This window comes from Dromaius novaehollandiae, chromosome 3, assembly GCF_036370855.1.
Source record: "Dromaius novaehollandiae isolate bDroNov1 chromosome 3, bDroNov1.hap1, whole genome shotgun sequence".
Lineage (NCBI taxonomy): Eukaryota > Metazoa > Chordata > Aves > Casuariiformes > Dromaiidae > Dromaius > Dromaius novaehollandiae.
Genome location: NC_088100.1, coordinates 71,937,710 through 71,952,005, shown reverse-complemented (window position 1 = coordinate 71,952,005; position 14,296 = coordinate 71,937,710). Strand labels below are relative to the sequence as shown.

Here is a 14,296-nt window from a genome sequence, read left to right as displayed (position 1 = left end):
TCAGTCCTAATGCCTAAGACTCAAGCTCTGCCTATTCTCGCAAGCCTCTGCTAGGGCTGTTGCATAAGCCTATGAAAGAAATTATCTTTCCAGGACACTGTTCCTCTTTGAGACCTATATGACAGTCAAAGCAAGGAATACCTAGCCTCCAAAAAGACATTTCTGATCTAATCAATACATGGGGCTGTGATAGCTGAAATGGCAACAGAATTGCTTGTGACAAACTCCACTCAATTTTCCTTCAATTCCAAGTGCCGTTGAGGAGTCAGTTATGACCACAGCCCTGTTTTGCCTCTACCAAAACTTCACCCTGCAATTTTAGTCGAAAATATTTCTCAGACTAAGATGAACAGAGACCAGTCAGGCAATTCACATTCCCCCTCTGATGTCCCAAACTGTTAAAACTGGATCTCCCAGCCAACAGCTGCTGAAAGGAAGGTCAGATAGGTAAAAGACTCCTGATGGATGTCTCTTGTTAGCCCTCTATCTTAAACCCAAATAGCCCCAATTTACTGTGGCAGTGAAAATAAACAGTGCTCAGCATAAAATGTTTTGTAAAGATACCTATACTCATCTCTCACAACACTACCTCAGAATTACACTACGTGAAAATTTTCTGCCCCCTACAAAAACAGTTCACTAAGAAGCCCTACAGGAAACCCACAAACAACGGACCCCTGGAAAGTTTTGAAGAATTCCAAGCATTGCCTTAATGCGGATCTACAAATACCATTTTAACTGTTCCAATTGCTCATAACTTATTCAGCAGCATCTCAGAGGAGTCAAGATGTGTGTTCAAATTCGAAGAGGGCTGTCGCTGTATTCAGTGATTCTGGCAGCCAGCCAGAGTTCCCTGAAAGGATTGATATATGTGTACACACATGCCAGCTGTAAAATCTTCTTGAAAGAGTTGGAGTATTTAACAACTACATTTTATATTTCACAAAAAGTCACAACAATTTTATAGGCTCAGAAAGTTACATTCTCTGCAAATTTACACGAGCCCTGCAACCTTCTCCCCACTGATATCCGTGGCAATACTACCATAAACCTGAACAGGATTTTACCTTGGGCCGTGGGTGATTTTTCACATAGGTTAGCCAATGGAGTAATACTTAGAGTAGCACTTTTCTGTGACATGAAGCCAGATTTCTGTTAAGACAGAAACATTTGCTATTTAGACATATTTTGCATATTATGTTAGTAGTTAACATTTTTCATTTTCTCTTGCTTGATTCATAAAGAACAATACGTAATAAACCTATAATAAGAGTCCTAGAAGTACAGATGATCCATATGGATGTATCTCCAGTAAAAAGCGGCAAAGTATTTGGGAATCTGGCCATGTGAATCTCAGTTTTAAAGACCTATTTAGGCTGGGAGAACTGTGGAAGATAATGAGGTAGTTCATAGTACTGTGTTGTAATGTTACTGATGTTTTGGCTAAACTTGGCTCATTTTCCTGGTTGAGCCAATCTGATCCTGCTTTGTTAGTTGCTGCTCTTGCTGTGTAGGTCTTTACCCATGTGCACTGTAGTGTGTCATTTGCTCCTGTGGAAATTTGGGGAACGTGGACCTGAGATTTGGCAGTTGCTGGGTTTCTCCAGTACCATCAGAGCAGCTTTGCCTGATGGATGGGATTAGTTTTCCTGCTCTCCAATGTACCCACAGAGGTATGCAGTACAGTGCGACATCCCTCCACAGAATGCACATCCATCTATTTAGTAAGCTCCTTATAAAGCTATTACAGCATCTGAGAGGCAGGAGGAGACCAGAAACATGTAATTGGTTGCTGAAAGGAACTAAGCGAATGGACAGTGTTCACAGTGGGGACAATGGTATGTATGTATGGTTTCCCCTGCTCCTTCTGTAGCATCCGAGTACAGCTTTGAATCTGGAAGATGACCTCAGTGAAGGCAACTCATTTTTAATGAAGGAAAAAAAAATCTACAGTTGCTTGAAATATGTAAACGACTGGCTTAGGGGAGTAGGAATGAGAGTTAAATTATGCCTTGGAATGTACAACCACAATGCAAATAATTTGCTTTTTATTCCCTTCAGGGAAGGAATGCTCATAGTCCCAGGGGAAACATCCCTTTGCTGCAGCTAGGTCTCTTCCAGTTAAATGTATCTCTGGTTTCCCTCCAAGCAAGTTTTAAGCTTATGGTTTGAGTAAGTATTTGGATGAAGCTAGTTGCAGTTCCAGAGTTAGGATTTTGAGGGCTAGTGGAGTGTTTTCAATTTAAAGAAGACAGTTAAAACTGACTCTATCTCTCACTCTACAGAACTCCTACCAAGAAACAATTCCTAAAGCAATGCTGAAAAGCCAGATTCAGGGCTCGGACTGTAAGGCAGTGTCAAGGCCACATCTATAGACATTTCCAACTAAAACTTTTCAGATTATACTTCAAATTCAGAGTGTACTGTAGACTCTGTCCTGCTGCTTTCCTCTCGTGGACATTAGTAGGAGTAACAAACTCTGAGACCAGTCCTAGCTTAAAGAATGCTGTGCACAAAAATGACTTGGAGGACATCCAGGACATACCTGGTGTGCACACACGAGAAAAACTGGATCACCACTAGGCCTTCCTCCCTCTTCTCTTCTGCAAGTGCTCTGCAGTATGGGCAAAATCCTGCAACTAGAACAGCAGGGATAACAGCATTGCAAAACTCATCAATAGATCAACTGCCCAGGGACACAGAAGTCTAAAACACGTTGTGTGAGCCCTTTCTTAGCCAGTAATTCCCCATTCATCTTATCTGCAATTCAGTGAAGCAAAGTATTCAATCAGAATTAATTCTTACTATATGAGAATGAAAGACAGTACATTTAAAAAACCTTAGTGGAGCTTTACATCAATAACAGAAGCAAGCAACAGAAAGTTTCTCTGCATTAGATGCAATAAAGAAATGAAGCAAAGCATGTATCAAAGTTCTTTTGAAAGAGCCCTTCAAACTAGCTAGACTTGGGCAAAGTTGGGATCATAAAACTACTCTTGGCTCAGAATCTGCTTCCTCACCACCTGCACTGGGAAAGCCCCCACGGAGAGAATCCCTTCTCCTCCTATGAGGAAAGGGGCAGACAAAATATTTTTCAAGATTTTAATGCTTTGGCATGACTTTCTTTGGAAGTGGAAATTCTTTTTGCTGAACTGCAGTTGGAAACATTCTCCAAAGGAGAGGGGAAGGGGAAAGGATGATCTTAGTTAGCTGTCACAAAAGTCAGATTTCTTTTTACGAGTAGAAAATGAGATACAGGGTTTGGTCTACTCTCACTCCACAGGAGAGCAGCAGGTTTTTATGGCCAAAGGTCTAAATCCCACTGCAGTCTCTAAAATACTGAAAGACCCTAGGTTAATCCCACAGTAGAGCTGAGGAGGATGCCTCATTGTACATTGCACATTCACTGCAAAGGGAGAAATCTTGTATCTTAGGCCTTCCCAGCTCAAAAACTGCATTGCATAAAGACCACATACCCCTGGAGCAATCTCTTCATCTTCACCTATTGGAGTTTGGGCACCTCAAGAGTTGGGCAGCAACTTAGCAAATTTTCTAGGGGCTCTAATTTTGAATGTCAGTACCTAAATTGGGATGCCAGAATTATAGACCAAGGTTGTGAAGGATCTCAAGAGATACTGAGTGCATCCTATTGCCATGAAGTTAATCAGTTGTGCCTAGGTTATTGCATATTTTACTAACATTTTCTTAGAGTCCCCACTGCTAGAGGCTCCATGGCCTCCTCACCTGATCCAGAGCTTCACTATCATTAGCACTAGAAAACTACAAGGGAAGTTAAAACAGAACATCTCTTGATTCACTTAGAGCTATTGCTTCTTGTCCATCTCCCCTGTACTGCCTAGGACTTTCTGCTAGACTGCTAGATAGCTGTAAATGAACAATGCAATTGCTTATTCCTTCCCTCTGTGTAGCACTTTGCATTTTCCCTGAAAGGACATGTCAAAGACAAGTCTAAATTCCAATCTTCTTCTCCAACATACACACAGCATCTGCCAGGATAGTGTGAACTGAAAAAGTATATTTTCTACTCCACTTCTGAAGTCATTAAGGAAACCATTAAATAGTACCAAGCTCAGGCCAGATCCCAGGAATATGTGAAGGATACATTCAGTACCATTTCTAGAGCAATCTGAAGTCTGAAAGAGTTTACTGATCTCATTAAGTAAATGAAATCCTAATTGAAGCTCCAAGATGACCAGACCAGTACATTAAGCCTAATCTTAGCACCTCTGCCCAGCCTCACCACACAGTGGTGCTATGCATGCTGCATGAACCCAGCTATCAGTGTCTTTTCTGATATACTGCATATTCATCATGAACTTAGGGAGAAAGTTTCATGATGCACTCCTTACACTGAGCTTTGACCCTTGATGCATTTCCCATTATTACCCTGGAACCTGCATATGCTGAGCAGAAACTATTCCCCAAAGCAGGTAGAAATATCAGATGAAAACACAACCAGGAATAAATATGAAAGAGCTGCAACAGCTATGATATCACAACAGGCTTTTTTTTTTTAATCGGGTCACAAAGAAAAGGGTGGGGTGACAACCATATCCTGGAGGAGCCCTCCAGCCTAGGTTCAGGGGCTTTCATTTTATTCAGCCCTTTTCTGTGGACAACAAGGGTTGCTCTAGAGCCATTTCTTAGACCACACTCTGTGTCACCTGCCAGTCTGTCCTGGCATACAGCTGACACACAAGGTCGTGCCTCCTCCTGGCAGACTGTTGCCATATAAGCTCCAGCCAGCAACGGGCAGCTGCGCAGCCCAGTTTGCAGCCCTGGCCAGCCAGCTTTCTGCTGCCCAGGCACTCCTTGGGCCCCTCCAAGGGGCTCCTTGTCATGACAGACTTGGGCTTTTGGGTCCACCTCATCTCTCTCCAGTGCTGCTTGGTTACCATTTGTTCCCTGCACACGTTGGCCTTTGGAGCCTTGCATTAACTAAGTGTTGAACTGTGTAACAGCATTTTCTATGACCTCCTCCTCCTAGGTTAGTCTGAGGAGGAAATAGTACTCCATGTTGGTTTAACCACCTCCATGTGGTACAAATGACAAAAGCGGGCAAGATAAAAATGAGAGATTCAAATATTAAAAAGCCTCTTAATACCTAAATGGCAACCTGGAAAAGGTCAGTAGGAAGAAAGCCATTACTGAAACAGGGCTGAGAACAGGTAAAGTCTACATACATGTCCTGGCTGGCTGGGAAAGAATGAAGGTCTGAAAAACATTATTTTGATACAAACGTTGTACAGGAGGAACCCCCCCTCCAAGACACACCCACCCCTTTTTGTACAAATCCCATCTCATCTCCCTCTTTTCCCTGTGTGTGTGCGTGTGTAAACATGTGTTCTCTGTGAGTTTGTTTTTTTTTAAGTCATATACATAGCATTTGCTGAATTTATACCAGAAATCAACACCTAAGGCATCGTCAGGGCAACCTGAAGTTTGAATCAGAATGCTTCAAGACATGTCCATTTTCCTAACACCCTGTGAACACACTAAACCTGTACCATTCAATGTCTGAACCCTGAACAAACTTGGTATTAAAGACAGAGGGTACTAAAACTTTCTTCATGGCATGTGATGCAGATTTGTAGAAGGCAGGTGATGAGCTGCATCCATTTCTTTTCGTCACATATGGTGACCCGGATGATGGCTACCTGGAAACCATAACTCTTAGGAAAGCAGCCTACAATCTCAGTCAAATGCTGAAAGTTCAGTCCTGGGCTGTTCTGAAAACTTATTCTAGTATTCTCTTTACTACAGAGGGCAAGATAAATAAAACCACCACCTATGAAGGAAGTCTTTTGCACTGATCAAAAATGGAAATTTTGCACTTGAGAGCTCTTTCAATCACTCAGTCATCTGCAACTTTTACTTAAAATAAATCATCTCAGAGTTGTGAGCTGCTGCCTGGTGCCATGTTACATGAATGTTCTCCACATAAAAGTGATTGACACCACATTGAAGGGATGTGTTGGGAATCTCTATCTCTTGTCTTGTTTCTGGTCTGAGAAAGTCAGTGGTAAGGTCTGAATAAGTTAGGGAGAGGAAAGGAGCTGTATAATACAATGTGTTCTTTTCTGTTCAAAGATTTCTGTGTATGATGAGAGGAACTTTCTTAAAATACTATTGTATTTGAAGAGATTCAGTGGCCCAAATCTCATTGAAACTTAGGAGCATTTGTTAGTGTACTCCTTAGAAATGCCAGTCATGGCTAATTAAATGACATATATGCATTTTACAAGTAGTTGAGATGAGACTAAAATGTGATTTCACATACAAACCACTCTACTACATGGCACGTAACATGTGGAAGCAAAAATACTAGAATGCATTTTTATGATGCCAGCCAGCCTGAAGACAAAAAAACCACTCCACATACTTAGTATTTACAAGCTGTTCACACAACAATCCTCTTCCCAGTTCTCACTTTTATATCTATCCTTCGGAAACCCAAATATTCAATGCATAATGTGCTTTGAAATGATTTCATATTGTATTTGGGCAAAACACCAATTTTTCTCCCATTAGCTGTTCCCATAGTAACTAACATAATTGAAGGAGGGAGAAATTCAAACTACAGAATGAAACAGGTACCCAGTGTTGTCACATAAATGGGCAAAAGGCATGAAGAGGAGGCAAAGTCAGAGAGATACCATTCAAAGCTGTTTGGGAGAGCTTTACAGCTCACTGCTGGTGAACAGCAGTTTGTCAAGAGAGCCTGGAGGAGAAGCCTCATCACTTAGCAATGTAGCCAGTGCTGCAGCCAGCACAGGGTTGTGCCCCAGTGCAGACTTGATAGAAGTTTGCTTGGAAAAGCCACTAGTACCTTTTTTCCCCCCAAGGTACAATATCCTATTCCATTCAGGTTCTTAGTGACTCTTGACCGAGTCTTGAAATGAAGAAGATGACATTATCCAAGGATCATTTAAAAACAGAGTGATAGTAGTAATAACAATTGCTTTAGACTATATATTCTTGCTGTCAAATACTTTCATGAGCCATGTTGAGAAATCCAGTATTGTTGATGGCCTTTACTGCAGAGCCTGGTTATTTCTACCAGAAAGCCAGTCTCTGTCTTACGGCTCTGAAGCTGGCAAGGAAAGAGACAGTGTAGAAGGAAACAGAGGATTTGACAGAAATGCAACAGAATATAGTAGCCTATGGTTCCCAGGGCATAGGTGCATGAAACGACTTCATGCTCACTTTTGAACGGGTGTATTTTTCAAGTACTCACAGAGAGCACAAGCCATGTCCAGTAATCCTCATGCAAGTGTTGCTTCTTTTCCACGTAAGTCTAATGCTTTCACAAACTGAATAATGGAGTATCTCTGACTGATCTGACAGAATACTACTGCACAGTAATTGCAGAGCTCTTCAGTGGCTCCAGTCAATAGCTGTTCCACATGTCAAAACAAAAAGTGTAAATAGGAACCTATAGATAAGCCATCTGAGCAGGACCCTGTCCCATGCAGTTTCCTGCCTTGCAGCACTGACTTCAAGACTAACTGCAAGAAGTTAGAGTGAGTTATCACACAGACACTTCCATCCAAAATGAGTCACCATTTTTTAAGAGCTGCCAACTAACAAAATTAAGCTGCCAGCCCATTGCTGGCATTTAACTTCTCTAATAATGCAATCGTCTATCATACATATCCTGTACCAAATTCAGGCAGAAGCCCAGTATATAGATGGTCTTACAGATTTTGGAATAACTCACATTTATTATGAAGGGAACTACCTCAATTATTTAGCAGCCATCAACTCAGTATATATCTCATATTACTTCAGTGTGGATATTTTAGTTTAAAATCACTGATTTTGTGATCATGAAAAATTCACTGATCTGGTCCACATCTGTGTTGTGAAGTGCAGTGCCACATTTAATACAGAAACAAGTAAGACGTATGAACTTAAACAGGAAAAGCCAAAGGCCACTAACAGGGTCAAGAAGCTTTGTATCATTTCTCGTTGGTTTAAGTTGGTAGAAAGGTTGTTGAAGTGAAAAGGGAACTGTAGGTAGGAGATTGGATCCACAGCTAGACCATAGGCAAAGAAAGCCCTGTGCCAGCTCAGCAGAAGCATGCTTTTGAGGAGGACAGAAGAGAGCGCTCTCTCGCAAGCCCTTCTCAGCCTGGGCTGCTGCACAGGTTTGAGTGTACCTCACCCATTCATCTGTCTGAATGCAATGAAATATATACAGAAAGCATACTGTTCCTTTATTCAACTGCATTCTCTTCTGCAGGAAAAGCCTCAAGACTCACGTGTGTCCCGAGGTCAGTGTTAGGAGAGCTCTGAAATATGCATCAATCCTCTTACAAATTCAGTATTCAGTAACGTCTGTTTCCTACACAAACACCTGCATGCGTGCACCCTCCCCCCGGCAAAGGTCACAGGCTGGATGCCACGAGTGGCTTGGTGCTTGACTGACAGCTCTGCCTTACAGAACAGACTGAGCCCTCAGCCTCCGCCCACAACAGTGGAAAAGACTGGATTCAAATCTGAACCCCAAAGTCTGGTTCTTCTCAAACACAGACAGAAACAAACCTTACATGGAACATATCTAGCTAAAGTGGAGCGACCTTAATAGCACAGGATGGCATCTGCAGCAGCAGGGATTATGCCAGGAATTGCAATGGATCACTCAAAAGGGAGTGTCACGGAGTGCCAGTCCAGTGGTTTTACAAATGCAATCCACAGAGTCCCTTGACTTCTTGCTTTTTCTAAAGCATGCTGTAAATCACTGACATCTAGTTCAGTGCACATACTGAAAGAAAAGGTCCATTTCTTTGTTACAGCACTGCCTGAGCAGCTTTAAACTCTTGAGAGCTGGAGGAGGATATGATGAATTCATGCACAGAAGTATTGTAATGGGTGCTAATCAAAGGAAAAAACACAGAATGGGGGCACTTGCTTGCCTGAAATCACCGAATGAACATCTTCTTGTTATAACACATGAGTGAGCTGACGTATTTGCCCTCTAAAGGGGGGGGGGGGGGGGAAGGGGGGAAAAAAGAGAGAAAAACAGGAGGCTTCAATGCGAGAGTTTACAGAATGTTTTCTCAAGTCAATTTAAATCATATTAAATAATGAATGTTAGAGGAAAAATGCCCTGATATTCCTCTTTTATGATAAATTTAAAATGCCGTCAATAGAAGAAAAGCCCCACTCATTGAGAAATAGGGTTTTGCAGAGCTAAGTGTCTTATATTAAGATGCTGCTGCTCAAAGTGTGGAGAGGGGGCTTTTCTATTTTTAAGATGTAAGGAAGTAAACTCTCTGTCACAAGGAACTAAGCAACAGAGAAATAATTTTCACTTCCACAAACACAGGCTTTTTTCATGCCAGCTGTGATCTGTGTAAGAATTTCAGCCATAGGATGATCTAGAAAAGGTAATATATTTTTGCTCTCCATCTTAGAATGCATGTCAAATGCTATTTCATTATCCTAGGTGGTGGTAATTTAATCTCTGCTCTGTCTGACTGCCATCTTCACCCCCCAAACCAGAAACTGTCAAAAGAGGCAGCTCACAGAACAGAGGAGCTCAAAAATACCCCAAGATACCTCCACAAAAGAACCTGCCAGTCTGAAAAATGTTCTGGCTTTGGTTGCAAGCTGAGCATTTTTTTCTTTTTTTTTTTTTTTTTAAGACAGATTTTGGGTTTTATGTTTAATACTGTGTTACATGTAGACAGAAATAATTGTAAAGGTCTAAAGAGAAGCTTACACTTATCATGATCACCACAGGTTATCAGAAACCTAATTCTCAGTCAAACCCCAGTCAATATTTTTTGACACTGAACTAGTTTACCTCCAGTTCTGTGATTCTCAGTCCTCATACGGATGCTAACTCAGTATGAACTGCCTCATTTTCCATGTCATCAGTGCACATGTCAGCTCTAACCCAATTCCCAGTTACTGCAGAGCAGTAGATGAGACACTCCAGCCCTCCATGCCCTCTCAGATAGATGCACTGCTGTAGGTCTGACCTGCTTGTTGAGGATCAAGAGCAAGCACAGGTGTGCCCAGCCTACCACAGTTGCAATACAGCTGGCACACAGCCCACACATCTCCCCCACATCAGCCTTTCTGTCTCATGCCACCATGACTGATGGTTTCAGCCTCAAAGAGCAAAGAGTATATCCAGATGATGAGGGGATGCACAGGCTTGGCAGGAGCAAGATCCATAGCTTTGGCAGAAGTTGAGCTTGCACTGACAGGGTTCATGTTCAGGTAGATCTGACAGATCCCCAGTACCCTGAGAGACAAGTGCCACTTTTCACTCCCATGTTTAGCATGGATATGTGTGGCTTAGCTCAGTTTTGCCCCAAGCAGCAGCAGCCATTCCATGATGCCCAAACTGGAATATATTCCGTTTCTAAAAACGGGAACCTCCACATTGCCCCTTGGTGCATACTGAGAGCTTTGCTTTCAGGTGCGATTTTGGCACTCTGGGATACCACCACGTCGAGAAGGCCTCCGTGCTCCCATCTTACCCGTACCATCAAAGGGCTTGCCTCATCCTGGCCTCCCACCAAGGTTCCCCTTTCCCACCAGCGGCAACATGGTGCTCATATTTTCTCTAAAGCCCCACAGTGTACCCTGCAGTGCAGGGACACAAGAACTTCAAGTTGGTGACTGATTTATTAGTTTTCCTTTGAATGTAGAACACCTGATTTGCATTTGTTAGGAAAACTAAAGGTCACAACCATCAGGCTCTATCATCTATCTTTCATACTTCTTTCTAGCACAGAATCTTAATAGGCAAGTACTGATTCCTTCTTTATTACTGAAATCATTTTCTTCTTTATTACTGAAAGCATACTGATCACAGCTAGCAGTAAGGGCGGTACCAGTGTTAACTCTCTCTCTAAGACAACAGCATCTGCTGAGCCAGTTCAGACTCCCTGATGAACATTACCACTGCAGCATGAAGGCTCAACAGATGCAACCATACATCTACATCAGGGCCCTTTCTCCATTCAAAGCTACTTCATTGAATCTTTTGTTGGACTGCCTTCTGCATTGTCAGACTGAGCAAAGGGAGAGTAAAACCCTTTTTCAGCCCATGTGCACCTTTTTACAAAGCTAACTGAGCTGAGACAATGGTGGCAGGTCTGACCAGACATTCCAAAGGACTAAAAAACCAACAGGTGAACGCTGCCTGCAGTGGTCCCAGCGGAGAGATTTATGGGTGATCAGGCAGCTTTTTGGTGAATTTATGTTCATGACAGAGGCAAAATTTTTCATGGCTTTCAGCAGTTCAAAAATTGCTTCTGGCAATACCATTCCCAGCTGTCTGCTCCTTCTCCCCTGGAGCTGCCACTCTTGTGCTGGAGGCTGCAGTCAGCAGGATGCAACTTAGCCCTGAGTCACTCTTCTAAAGTAGCTATGCCAAAACTGACAGGGACATCCAGCTCACTTACAGTGGCAACAAACTCCAGCGGGAGGGCAAAGCAAACAGCTCAGGACTGTAATCTCTTTACCTGCCCCAGCGAGATTTGACAAAGTTTATTTTGTCTACTACGGCCTTTGTCAGCACAGAGATGCAGCCGGAGTTTGCCATCCCCAGAGGTGCCAAGGCCTGCATCTCAGCTATTCTCACTCACACTCTGCAGTATCAGCACAAACCATCCGGGCATGTAGCTGAGATAAGGATGCAGTTTTGCTGCCCGATGCAGGTTGTCACAGGTGACTGCCTGTGCTTTCTGCTCATGAGCATCAGTCCCTCTTATATTTCACCCTTCGATCTCAGACCCAGCCCCAGTCCAAGGAATGAGTTACCCTGACTATGGCTTTTTGATAGTTCATGTCAAGCTGGAAGGTTAAAACCAGTTTCTCATGCAGCTGTAGCAGAAGGTGCCCAAGTGTGTCTCACAGCTGAAACCTTTTCCTAAATCCCAGCAGAACCAAATGGCTGAACAGATTTGGAAGAAACTTTTCTTGTTCCCCAACTTCCAGGTAATGATGATGAAAAAAGCTACAGACTTTCCACTGCATTATCTCACAGTGGGAAGACTTTTTGGAAAGCTCAGTACTCATCTGCAGAAGAAGAAAATGTATTGATTCTCTGTTCTGTCTGTTCCTGATACAAGACCACGTAGAGTGCATGGGCATATGCCAGTTGGTAAGGAAAAAAGTTACCTCAGAAATAAACAGATACACACAAGAGACCAGACAGCAGACTTTTGTCCATCTAACTTCCCTTTTGCTCAAGCAGTTTGCTCAGGTTCACATACAGCAAGCACCTAAATTACAGTCCCAGCTACTGACAACACAGAGATCTCTCCAACTTCACAACACAATTACAGGGGGGTGCTCAGCTCCTTAGCCCAGGCAGCAGTATCACTTGGAGAGGGAAACAGGATTATGCAAGTATAGGAAGTGAATAATTCCTCACTAATATACTTACTGGTTTTGGAGAAGAGAGCAGAACAAAAATAGGTAGAATAGATGAAGAATAAAATAGATGAAGAGTAGAATCCTAAAACAAACCAACCAACCAACCCAAAAGAAGTGACCAGAAAGCAAACAATGAAAAGTATTTCCAATCCCTTAACTGTTTGCTGAGCTTTTCATCACAGGAATTATCACAGATTATCACATCAAGTATCAGATTGGTTTTGGAGACTAGGAGTACAAGTGTCATGCAAATAGTTTCTAAGATGTTTTGCTTGGGTAGAACAGATAAGCAAAAAAGTATCAGTAGTGCTATTCAAAAAAAATCATATCAAGAAGAACACAAAATAGAGCACAGAAGGGAAAGCAGTTCACAAAAGATTTTGAATTTTAAATACCAAAGCAGACTGATGGGAGAGGAAAAAAGGGATCTCAATAGCTGTGCAACCTACCATACGATCAACTTACATCACTATCCTGTCAAAGACAGGTTTGGCTAATTCATCCAATGATGGAGCCTCCCTAGTATTACTACTCTGGAAAATGTTCCAGTCCTTCACCATCCTTATTTTAAAAATACTCCCCCTAGTGTACAATTTGACTCCTCCTTGTTGCTCCCTCCTCCCACTACTTTTTGCCCTATTCATCACAACTATATTTTACTCTCCTCCTCCTTTTAACAAGCTTCCAGATATTTAAATCTGCTACCTGTTCCCCCTCAAACACCCCTGTTTCAGCAAACTGATCTCATTCTTCCAACGCAGTAGATAATGTCTTCTAACCCTCTAATCATTCTCACTGGCTCTTCACTTTCATCCTCCCAGGTGACCCTCATTTTGCTTTAAGTTGGCTGCCCAAAATCAGATGCAAAGCACTAGCCCAGGCCTGACCAATCCAGGAAAAGCAGCAGATGTCTGGTTACAGTTTCTCTTTCTAACCCCCTAGACCACTTTTCTGGTGAGTCACTATCTCTCCACTACCCTCACCTCTTATACAAATATTGACTACTGCACAAGTTGACTGATTACCTCAGGGCAAATACTGACTACTTACTGACTAATTAAGGCTAGTACCTTGTACTTATTTCTATTGAACTGTCTCCTTTAATTTCTCCACAATTTCTTCAATTTATCAAGATGATTTTTTTATCCTAAAAGGAACCAAACTCAATGCATATCACCCAAACCTCCACTTGATCTGTCCTTCCACTGACTATGAACCACTGACATCACCTGAGACAATGGGTGCTCAGGAAGTTTTGCTGCTATGCTACAATTCCATTTTGACCATTTTTCTCTAGCTTGTTTATAATAATATGTGAGGCAATGTCAAATGCATTATTAATATCAAACTCCTGCTAATTCTTTCCTACCTGTAAGACTTATTATCATGTTGTAAAAAGAATTTAGACTGGCTTAACACATTTTGTTGATACTACTTATTTTCTTGTTGTCTCAAGGGTGCCTACAAAATACTGTTTAACTACTTGTTTCAGAATCTTTCTGAGAACTGAAGTTAAGATAATTGATCAAAATTAACTTCCTGGCTCTTTTTTTCCTTTTTTTTATTTCTAAGTATCACTATCAGACTTGTAATTTTCTAGTGTTCTGGTACTTTGGCTATTCTCTGTCACCTCCTCTCTTCCAAAGGGCCATAAACTATAATTTCGTGATCACCTAAGCTACCCTCCAACGTAAAATTCTCAACTCTCCCTACTAGTTAGAAATAAATCTGTAAGGATCTTTCCTCACAGTTGCTTTCACCACCTGTTTCAAAGCTCACCACCAGTACACTCTAAAAACTGGATGGACCATCTATGTTTTGTTGTGTTTTGTTTCCAACAAATGTCTGGGTAGTTAAACACCCACTAACACCA

At 42.0% G+C, this 14,296-nt stretch overlaps 1 long non-coding RNA gene across 1 annotated transcript in view; it reads left to right on the top strand.

Moving 5' to 3' along the window:
- Window positions 1-14,296, top strand: part of LOC135327883 (uncharacterized) — a 30,805-nt gene that overhangs the window by 4,097 nt on the left and 12,412 nt on the right. The gene's annotated exons all lie outside the window — the stretch shown is intronic.